Below are 12,276 nucleotides of genomic sequence, written 5' to 3'. Positions count from 1 at the left end.
CACCAACTTTGGTCTAAATAAACTTTTTTAACTGACCTTGCTGTGTGACGTTCGCCTTTGACATGTTCTCAAAATCAAATCTTTCTGCCAAGTTTGGTCCAGTTCGGATCAGCTGTGAGTTACAATCTCATTCACACACACACACACACACACACACACACACACACACACACACACACACACACACACACACACTGCAAAAAACTACATAAAAAAGAGAGGTGTTAAAGACGTGGGCAACTGATCAGTGGAATGCATTACCGAATGAAATAGTGTGCCAAAACAATTAATAAATTTAAAAGTATGTATGATGAAAATGGTTTAACACACGGGACAGTAGAAGCAGGACTCATTCCTGTAAAAATACAAATAGGTAAGAACACACACGCACACATTAATGCTACAAATTTTATGACCTTAAGATGTAAAGGTAAGAACTGAAAAAGGCCATGGTTAGGACCGAGAGGATGTCGAGGTTAGGCCTGAAGGATGTCAAGGATAGACCAATAGAAACAAAAGATGTCAAGGATTAGAAACGAAGGATGTTGGATGATTGGCCTGAAGAACGCGATTAGGTTAGGTTCCATTAGGTTCAGTATGTACAACGTTTATAAATACATCATCAAAACGTTCTTTATTTTGAGTTTTATCACAGTCTACCTTTGAGTACTCAGAATTAGGCATAGATTTTAGTTTTTCCTCGTAATAAATTTTAATGAACTGTACGAAATCTAGATGAAATTTACGATGTTTTGTTTCATTTTTTCCCCCCAAAGGTTGGACAGGTGCTTCAGGTTTTCAATTTGAGTTCATTCGATTTTAACAACAATTATTCTCGTTTTGCCGTGATTAAATTCCACATTATCCTTGGATCCCACTTTTGTTATGGTTTAAAGCTGTGGGATAAGTGGGGTGTGTATAGTGTCTCCCACCTTACACACAGCGAACACGCCACCAATAAACTGACCAACACTGTCAAACTCTGGGGAAGAAAAAAAAAAAAAAAAAAAAAAAACTACGAGATTTCAAACTGTTATTGTTTTGTACGTTTTTTTTTTTTTTTTTTTTTTTCCCAAACCATGGCCAAGATGATGCACGGAAAGAATTAATGACGAGATTCTAACCCGTTTGACTATAGAAGCGACAGTTTTGCTACGGTGTAAACTTGTAAAGGAACACGAATAGTTAGGCAAATCGCATTAGGTTTGAGCAGTGTGAAGGAAAAGTTGACCGATATCGAACTAAGTCTAACCCCCTTTGTTCTACTGTACCTGAAATGAGTCGTCGGGTTTTGGCTTGGTGAGAGTCAAGATTACCCGATGCGGTGCGCGAGTCCAGTGAGCAGCGTCCTATCCTCTCCACGACCACTGGCTCACTGATTCATGCTACCCTCGCCCACCACTTTTATACACCTTGATTCCTCACCTCATGTTCAATTCACCCCTCTACCACCCATCACAACCCTCCTTCTGGGCCTCACCTCACGTTCGGTTCTCCCTCCTTTTCGACCCCACGTGAGGAAGAAACTTAGATTAATGCCTATCGAAGATTATTAATGGATAGTTCTTGTTTAATAAGTCCCTGCTACACCCCTAGAATACCTCCTGCAACTGTCGATGTTAGCCTATATCCCGGTCCCTAATAGTACTCTTGGGTGAACAGGAATAATGGGGAAATGCTCGTAAACTTTGTCCACCACCTTAGGAGGGCTTGGAGAAAGACTACAAAGGAAAACAGACAACAACAGACCTGTATCTTGATCCTTTTGAGGCCGTCTGCTAAAGAGTAGGTTATGACTGTGGTACACCAGTATGAATTCTTCAAGTCAAAGATGTGAGTAGCAAAGTACGCAGCTAAGGGTTTCAGTGTGTGCCGAGGATGAAGTGTCAAAGAAATGTTGATGGTGGTGGTGGTTGGGGTGGTGGTGGTAGTGCGGCGGTGAATTCTCCCTAAAACTAAAGTGACTACCCAAAAGTATGATGATTCCCCCTCCCCTTTCAGTCAGTCAGTGTTTTTAAGCTGAATGAAATCGTCAGGCATAGTCAGAATGAAGCTAAGATCGTTATCAAAGTGAAGAGAATACTAAACAGTTCTTTGTTATTGTAAACAGATTTCCGTGTGAGTGCAAGAGAGGGAAATAATGGGACCACCGCAAGCATGGAAAGTGTTTGGGAATGAGACCTGGAGGAATGTAGTTGCATAGTCGGGGACATACAATACTTTTGCCTAATATTTTTCTCCTACTTCACATATACTTCTGCTGGCTAATATTCGTAAGCTGGGGGAGCTTGGTACGCCTCTCTGCCCCTAGATGCTACTGTGTGATAGGATGTGTCAGGGACGAAAGTCAGTAACATGCCCCTAGTCCACTCTACCAGTGGAGTGGAAGACGGCTGTAACTATTACCTTTATATCAGCCACTTCAATACAGCAACGTCTTTTTGTAGTTTATTCTTGTTGTCATACGATATTCTTTTGCTAAGGTGAACCCTTTGCTAGTATAGGGGTAAATAAAGGCTTTATATAACCTCTGACTGGAAATATCTGAGCTGAGTAAAATCAGCTGGAGGTAGTAGGAATAAACTAAAAAGAGATGTAACCATATTCAAGGAGTTAAAGTAAAGGTAACCGAAGTGCAAAAGTTATGGCGAAATAAATCTTGAGCTTTGCTGATGCAGTGTATGGAAGAATAGGGATAGAAAAGGTGAAACAAATACCACAATATCTGATGAATATGGTGGTTTTCGTAGAGGCATGGGATGTGTGGACTCGAGTGTTTTCCATTAGTTTAATAAAATCCTGTGACAATAGTCAGAATAAGGTACAAATGGGTGTGAATACAATATATTGAGATAGTCGTTTACACTGTCTCAGAACTCTGTCAGAACCTAAGTACCTATTATAATCTAAGCAGCTAGTTAGGTGGGTAGGAATCTTGACTCACATTAATTCGAAACATCATGTGCAGTAGGGATCTTTTTTTTTTTTTTTTTTTACTGATTTTATTAAATTTTGTAAGACAGTCGATGGTTGGGGGACGTAAGAGCTGGGGGTGAGGGAAGGGGGAAGGTGGGATAATGGACAGAGAGACCAGAGAGGAGAAGGAGGAGTCGGGGAGAAAGACCTGAGAGTTAAGGGTTAGGGGTGGTACCTTTAGAACTAGGGATGAGTGATGAGGGAGTCAGAGCCTAATGGATGGACTCAGGCACATGAGGAAGCGAAATAATGTGACTCACTAAAATGCAAAGGTCGACAGTACTGGACTTACTGATGAGCCATGAATAATAGCCTATATCGGTAATACTTGACCTTCACTAAACGACGCATATGATGTTTTAGTAATGCCCTCCAAATTATTTTAAGTTTAGGGGAGACTTTTTGAGCTGGAGGGCTTAGATATAGGCTTCATTAACCCCTTTCTATTGTACTAGGATATTCTGATAAGCTAAATTAAAATCGTCTGGTAGCAGCAAGAATAAAATACCGAACATAGTAGTGAAGGGTTAACACGTACACCGGCAACCAGAAGCACCATAAGTAACCCCTTCATTGCAAAACGTTTTTCCTAACCTGAGGAAAATCATCTGTGGGCTGAGAGAAAAGAATAATCTACAGCACATCACAGTTCCTTAGGGCTGTGATAATTTTACTTTTGTGCCACAGCTAATGGAATCCTGATGATATTTCTGGACGCTGACAAATTTAACTTCAATATTTTCATGTGCAGTTACCTATATTACTTTTTTTTCTCGTGCTATAAATGAGTAAATTGACAGCTTTCCTGGGCACTGCCCAATGTAATATTGATAATTTTCCTTGTGTGTAATAAACAATGTATCTGATAATTTTCCAAGGTAATAGCTGATGTAGCCTAACTTTGACCACACTGTTGTGTAATAACCTTGGCAACATTGATGATACTTGTGCGGAACAGCCAACATAAATATGATAATACTCTTTTGCACTAACCATCGTAACTTTGATAATATTCTGGTGCAATGACCAACATAATTCTGATATTTGCTCTCGTCTGATAACTGACGTAGCTTTGATTATTTTCTTGTGAAATTAGTAAAGTAACTTCTCTCATTTTCGTGATCAATGACCAATTCAACTCTGATAATTTTCTGTATAATGACTAATATAAATTCGATCATATTACTCGTGCATTAAGTGATGAAACGTTTATCTCTCGTCTATAATAACTTCTGCAGCTTTAATCATTTTCTTGTACAGTAACTACTGTAAATAAAAATTTTCTTGAACAATAACTAATGTAAATGGTAATGTTTTGAACAAAATTAGTGTAACTGATAATTTTCTCATAATTTCTCGCACAGCACCCAGTGTAGCATTTTTAATTTTCTTACAAAATAAACAATAACTGTGATAAGAATGTAGTAATTAATGTAGCTTATATAACGTTGCAGAGCAGTAATCAGTAAGGAGGGCTGAGTGAGGCGAGAGAAGAGTTGACGTATTTACGTGACTTAACCAAGGGAAAGGCCGACTCACCCAAGGGAAAGGCCGACCACACGCAGGTGAGGGAAGTCATCTACATCTTGAAGAGCAGTATGTTGTTGTTGTTATTATTATTATTATTATTATTATTATTATTCCGGAGCTTTGTCCATGTATATGGGGTCGCTGTTTCTGACTAGTCGTCTCCATTCTCCTCTAAATGCATCCCCTGGTATATTCTTCTCCCTCATATCTCACTGTACACAGACCATTCACCGTCTTCTCGGCCGACTCCTCCGTCTACCCTCCACTTCTATGCCCATCACTCTTTTACCTACATAGTCCTCATTCCATCTCATTACATGTCCGTACCATTGTAGTCGCCTCTCTTGCACCTTCTTTGAGATTTCCACAACCTTAGTCGTTCCCCTAATCCACTCATTCTTGATCGTATCCATTCTCGTGACCCCGCTCATCCATCTCTACATCTGCATCTCCGCCACCTCCAGCTTGCTCTCCTGACACTTCTTTATGAGCCAAGTTTCCGAACCGCATATCACTGCAGGTCTTACCACCGTTTTAAATACTTTTCCTTCACTTTTGCGCTGACTTTTCTATCACACAACACTCCTGACATATCCTTCCAGTTTCTCCATCCTGCCTGTATTCTGTGGTTAATTTCTGTATCCAGTCCGCCGTCAGCTGTTATTTTCGAGCTCAAATACTTGAATGTCCCAGCTCTTCAATTTTTCTTCTAGCAAATTCACATCTCCCTATTCTTCTTCTCCGTTAAAGCATAGCTATTCCGTCTTTCTCCCAGTAATTTTTAAGTCCTCTATCCTCCATTTTCTTTTTTCACTCATCCAGCTTTTGTTCTACACTCGTCCCTGCTGGTATCAATTAGCATAATACCATCTGCAAACAATATAACCCTTGGAGCCTCTTCAGTGATCCCCCCCCCAAAAAAAAAAAAAAAAAAAATCCATTATCAAATCGAAGATATAGGGACTCAATGAGGGCCCCTGATGTAGCCCAACTTTTACTGGAAACTTCTTCGTCAGCTACTTCCGACCCGAGTTCTCACCCGGTCATACATATCTTTAACAGTCGCACATACTTTTCTGAAACGCCTTTCTCTCTCATACATCTCTATATTTCATGCCGTAGCACAGTATCATACGCTTTTTCCAAGTCAACAAATATCATATGCAGCTTTCTCTGTTTCTCCAAATTTGTCCTGGATTTTTCTGCAAAGATTGCATTTGTTGTTCCTTTTCCCGGCATGAATCCAAACTGTTGTTCACCAGTCTCTGTTTCCCCCACTTAATCTTTTCTCTGTTTTTCTCTCCCATATTTTCATTATGTGTGACATCAGCTTTATACTCCGATAGTTCTCACAATCCTGAATGTCACCTTTTTCATTATATATATATATATATATATATATATTATTTTTATTATTATTATTATTATTAATAGCAGTAGTAGTAGTAGTGGTGGTGGTGGTGGTGGTGGTGGTGCTGGTTCTCCTCCCCCTCCTCCTTATCATCATCATCATCATCATCATCATCGTCGTCGTCGTCGTCGTCTTTGCTCTTCCTGCATTTCAGTTTGATGACGTCTTTATTTTTTCAGTTTATTCCTGCTATTGTTATACCTTGAGGAGATTTTGGGCAACTTCAGGAAAATTTCTCTTACTAGAAGAGAGGAAATGCGACCCACCATTAGGGGAGGAGAGCCTGAGAGGGGGGGGGGGGTTGGAGGAAGCGGAGGGTGTGTGGAGGAGCTGTAAAGGGAAGGGGTGAAGAAGAACGCGTATGGAAGGGAGGGGTGTGGTGGAGGATGTGAAAGGTGTGGTATGCTGGGAGAGTGGAGAGTAGGGGAGGAGAGTGGACTGGAATGGTATGATGGAAGGGAGAAGTAGAAGGGAGCAGTGCGGTGGGGCTGTGGTAGGGGAGGGGTTGATGAAGTGGGGGAGGGGTGTGGTTGGGACGGATGTGTGGGTGAGGAGTGTGGTAGGGAAGTGTGTGTGAGTGAGAGGGGTAGTGGTTAGTCAGTGGCAAGAATTGAACAGTATTGTGGAGTACGTTACATAAGAAGGAGCGTCATCTTGTTTATCACCAGCCTCATCTGACTCACTAAAACTGTTGTCATTGTTTTAACCATTGTTCCTAGTTACTTTTTAAGTCTTTCAGTTAGATGACGTATTTTATATTTTAAGTGACATGTAGGGGCGACATTTCCACTGAGATACAAGCCAAATGGTGTCTTGCAACCGAGAAAACCATTCCCTTAAGTGGTAACCATATAACCAGATAGATCCTTTGTGGTCGGGTGGGTTAGGGCGCTGAAAGCAGGTGAGGCCTATAAGGATCTATATCAGAGTGGTCAGAGCTTGTTGCTTGCGTAGTACCTTTCACGGGAAAACGAATGATCTGTATCCTTTAAGGTCGAGATTATGTAGCCCAGACCCGGGCCACTGCGCACCTGCTGGCGTAGTAGGGAGTGGATGATAGATTGATAGGTTGATGGATTGCGAGATACATAAATGGCTTTATATATTATTCTTGTTCTCACTTGATTAGTTTATTCATTTTAGATTTTTTTTTTTTTTTGAATGGCGCAGTTAGACACAGACAGCAACTCCTTCACTGTTGGGCGGTTCTCCTTAACTAAAAAACATTTGGTCGTAGTTTTGATGTACTAAAAAAAAAAAAAAAAAAGTCATGCTCTTGAGATTTGCCCATGTTATCGAAGAGTGTCTTTAAGCCTTATTGTTTTAACCTTTTGTTATTGTTTTTAACTCCTGTTGCCGTACATATCTATTGTAACTTTATACTCGTCACTCTCGCTCTCTCATTGTGATAAGACTCAGGTAGCTACAGTACGTCCAAGGTCTCTCTCTCTCTCTCTCCCTCTCTCAGTCAGGAATTTCCTTTCCCTCATCATTCTAAGAAATCTCTCTCTCTCAGTCAGGAATTTTCTTTCGCCCATCATTCTAGGAAAAAAACACACTCGCTTCCATATTTAGGTCTGCGTTCCAAAGAAATTCAGTCTCCAGACATTTTAATCCCAGATTTTATTCGGAACAGCTACATTAAATAAAAGAAAGGAAAAAAGAAAAAGCTGTAGCATCTCATGTCGGTCCCTCCCCGCCGCACCACGCCGCCCTCCCCCCCACCCATGCACTGGGTTGAGCCTTCACATGTAAGGGTGGAGGGTAGATCTTATTTGCCTAAATTTATCTATCTTTACATCGAAATATGTGTGTGTGTGTGTGTGTGTGTGTGTGTGTGTGTGTGTGTGTGTGTGTGTGTGTGTGTGTTGGGATGTCTGTGCGTGTGATTATGTTGGTATGAATGTATGTATGTATGTGGACGTTTGTGTGCGTATGAATATGTGTATGTGTGTTTATGGGTGTATATGTATGTGTGGGAGTTTGTATGTGTATGAGTGCGTGTGCTTCTTTATTCGTTTGTGTGTGTAATTCACCGGGTCGGTCAGGATCACTTGATGGTCGTGATCGTCAGCTTTTACCCTCCCGGAAGGGAGCTGAGAGCTCATATAGTCCGATCTAAGGGCAAGGCTGTGACCTTCACACACGCACACACCCGTCCCCTTGCTCGAGGGGGACAGTAACCACCCACTTCGTCAGTGAAACTTTTCGCAACCTGAGCGAGGCGCGAACTCCCGTCCACCAGTTGGCAAGCGAGAGCGTTACCACTGCACCAGCGAGCGGTGTGTGTGTGTGTGTGTGTGTGTGTGTGTGTGTGTGTGTGTGTGTGTGTGTGTGTGTACTTAACCTCAGTGATAAGTGATACAACCCACACTACACCACCAACGTGCGGGCTCTTCATATGACCTGTTACCGGGGCCTGGGAAATTTCCTCACCGTTGCACAACCCTGGACATAAATACTGATCCACCCCATGACGATGAACAAAGAGACAGTGAAGAGTGTCTTTAGAACCACAGTAATGCGATCATTGGGAAATAAGAAGCTCCGCAGATTATTATGTCAGTGACATAATTATTCAACCAAAAATCTAGCCATATCATTTTTCGCAGCTGTGCAGTAAGCCGTTTTGTTTGCTGTTGATGTTGTTATTGTGCCTGGAACTCCCTCAGTCCGACGAAATTTTATTATTCTTGTCAGCTACAGACGACTTTGTTTTCCGGTAGGGGTGGCCCCAGGCAATGATGTGGCTTGTGAAGACTATCTATACTGTATACCTAGACTGCTTCCTCCAAGGAAAGGGAGGTAGCCGAGACAGGATGACACACTCCCAACTTACTCATCCACTCAAACACATTCATTTGCATCTTAGCCCTAAAGGGGAGAAGGGACAGATCCTCACCGCACCACACCACACGAGGGTCAACTGTGCAGTGCAATCAGTGACATCCGCAACAGGGCCCGACACAGAGCTAGTTTACCCCTGCCACATTATAATAGACCCATCCCCTTACCCGCACCTGACCTGATCAGCTGATTAGACAAATGCGGGAGAATATCCCCTCAGGGCTGCGTCATCATTTATTCATTCACAATATCTCTCCATTCATTTCTGTCACGCACAGCCACTCTTCCTTGTTCAACAGACATCCCTTTCGCATCCAACGCTCTTTTCACGCTGTCCATCCATCCTATTCGTGGTGTTCCTCTCAGCCTTACACCTCTCTTGTCAGACCTAGTTATCTTTTTCACCAATCACTGATTATCCATTCTCTCCATATGCCCAAACCATCGCAACACCCTCTGCTCAACTCGATCAGCCATCTCCCGAACAACTCCAGTCCTCCTTCGCACTTCATCATTTCTCACTCGATCCATACGCATCACATCATACATACTCCACAGACACCTCATCTCCATTTCACTAAAACTTTTCCTCTCTGCTACAACCATATTCCAAGTTTCATCCGCATATAATGCAGTCGGTACCACAACACCTTCATACAGCCTTCTCTTTACATCCATTCTAAGTGAACGACATCTAAACATTTTTTTCATTTCTCCCAGCACCTTTCCTACGTCATTCATTCTAAACTTCACTTCTGCATCTATTCTTCCATCTACAGCAACATGTGACCCTAAATACTTAAAACACTCTGCCTCCTCAAGCAACTCACCATTCAAAACTATATTCATCCTCCTACCATCTACCAACCTCGTACACTTCATCACTTTACTCTTATTCTCATTTGCTTTCAATTTCCTCCTTTCACACACCCTTCCAAACTCCTCTGCCAACTGTCTCAACCTCTTCTCTGAATCAGCCACCAGTGCAGTATCAATTACAAACAGCAGCTGCTTCAGATTCCACTTTCTACCATCAACATTCACCAGACTCAGACCTCCACCTAGGACTCTTGCATTCACCTCCCTTATAACACCATCCATATAAATATTAAACAACCAAGGCAGCATCACACATCCCAGCTGCAGCTCTATTCTCACGAGAAACCAATCACTCACAGTATTTCCCACTCATACACACGCTTTACTATTTACATAAAAACTTTTCACTCGTTTTAGTAATCTACCATCTATTCCTTACAATCTTAAAACAGTCCACAAAGCCTCCCTGTCAGTTCTACCATACGCTTTCTCTAAATTCATGAACGCCCAAAACACATCCTTACCTTTTGCTAAATACTTTTCACACACTTGCCTCACAGCAAACACCTGATCCACGAATCCCCTCCCTCTCCTAAAGCCACACTGCTCATCATCAATCACTCTCTCTATGCCCTCTCTAACTCTCTTAATTAACACTCTGCCATGCACCTTATCTACAACACTCAACAGACTTATACCCCTAAAGCTAGTACATTCATACTTATCTCCCTTACCTTTATACAGTGGGACCACACAAGCATTTGCCAAGTCAACTGGCACCATACCTTTCACAAAGCACACATTCAACAATCTTACTAACCAGTCAACAATAGTAGCTCCACCACCTTTCAGGCATTCTACAGCACACCCATCCATACCCGCAGCTTTCCCTGTTTTCATCTTCTTTACTTCCTCCTGCACTTCCTCCATGATCAAAGAATCATTCAACTCTCCCAACACATTAATTCCTTGCACCCTTCCATCCACCTCAATCTCAGCCTCCCTTTCCTCCTCTACATTTAACAGTCTTTCAAAATACTCTGCCTATCTCTTCCTTACTGCATCCATCTCAATTAACATCCTTCCATCCTCTGCTTTTACTCGCTTGTCCTTCCCAGACTCTCCCTTTCGCACCCTTTTCACCTCCTTCCGAAACATTTTCTTATTCTGTTGAAAATTCTCAGTCGACCGCCTACCCCACCTCTCATCTGCTGCCACTTTAGCATCACGCACAGCCCTTCTCGCCCTATTCCTCTTTTCCTTATACCTCTCATACGACACCTCATCCTTCCTCTGCAGCCACACCTCATATGCACGTCTCTTTTCAGCCACAGCTATACTTACCTCCTCGCACCACCATTCACTTCCTTTTCGTACACCACCACCCACTTGTCTCACACCACACACCACTTCCGCATGCCCCACCACAGCACTCTTAAACAACTGCTATTTCTCCTCCACACTGCCATTTTCCTGTTCTTTCACTGCATTCCACTCATCTTTTAGTTTCTCCTGATACACTAGCATTTTCTCTCTTTTATCCAACTCACTTTCAAAACCTCCCTGCCTCACCTAATTCTCCTAGCTCTCACCCATCTCTTACCTACTCTTAACTTTCTCTCCACCAGGTAGTGGTCAGACATACCTCCACCCTCCCCTCTCAGAACTCTCACATCCAGCAAGCTTGCTATTACATTCCTGGACACAACCACATAGTCCATCAGTGCTCTATCAACAACCCTTCCACACTCCTGTTTCATCCATGTATACGTATCTTTCTTCTCAAACAAGGTATTTCCAATCACAATCTTTCGCTCAACGCACAGCCTTGTCATTTGTTCCCCATTTTCGTTTCTTCCAGGCACACCATGCATACCAACTACACTTTCAGCTGCTACATTTCCCACTCTAGCATTCGGATCTCCCATCATTACCACACTCACATTCGCTCCAAAGCTCTGCAGACACTCATCAACATCATTCCAGAAAGACTTTCTCTCTTCTACATCTCTTTTACTACCAGGCCCATATGCACTCACAATCACCCACAACTCACGTTCAGATTTCGCTTTCACCCACATCAGTCTCGATGACACCTCCTTCCATTCAATCACACACTGCTGTACTTCCGGACTCACTAACAAGGCCACACTTTCTCTTGCCCTTCCTCTATCAACACCTGACAATCTTCCATTCACACTTTCAAACTTAGACATACCTTTCCCTTTCATATTCGTTTCACACAAAGCTAACACATCCAACTTTCTTCCCACAAACATTCTCCCAATCTCCTCCCTTTTAGCCTCAATCATACTACATCCACGCACATTCATGGAATCAATCTTCAGGGTACGGGGATAACTCAATCCCCCATCCCTTTCTCTGGCCTGTCTCTTTTTAGGAACTAAACACAGAGGAGGGGGTCCCTAGTCCCCTCACCCCGCCCCTTTTAGTCGTCTTTTACAGCACTCAGGGAATACGGTGGCAGTATTCTTCCTACCACAACCTGGCTGCAGAGTAGTAATACCACCCCATAGTGCGACCAGACTGTGTCCCCCCCGCCATAGAGGGGAGACTATATAATATAAAAACCCAACAGTCCGAAAAGTCTGCTCTTGGCTAAAAATGCAAATAATCGTTTTGCGTAAATAACACTAACATAAAATAGATGCATTTTATTAAAGAAGTTAAAA

At 42.4% G+C, this 12,276-nt stretch overlaps 1 protein-coding gene across 1 annotated transcript in view; it reads right to left on the bottom strand.

Moving 5' to 3' along the window:
- LOC145406872 (cocaine esterase-like) overlaps positions 1 to 1,360 on the bottom strand; it is a 51,592-nt gene extending 50,232 nt beyond the window's left edge. Inside the window, exon 1 of the mRNA XM_080277987.1 lies at positions 1,272 to 1,360. The gene's annotated coding sequence lies outside the window, so the exon portion shown is untranslated. The remainder of the gene's footprint in view (positions 1 to 1,271) is intronic.
- Between the last annotated feature and the right edge of the window lie 10,916 nt (positions 1,361 to 12,276).

The sequence above is a fragment of the Coenobita brevimanus genome, chromosome 71 (assembly GCF_032717465.1).
Source record: "Coenobita brevimanus isolate Jiangsu-jjx chromosome 71, ASM3271746v2, whole genome shotgun sequence".
NCBI lineage: Eukaryota > Metazoa > Arthropoda > Malacostraca > Decapoda > Coenobitidae > Coenobita > Coenobita brevimanus.
The sequence above is the reverse complement of the archived record's forward strand: the minus strand, read 5'-3'. Positions and strand labels throughout refer to the sequence as shown.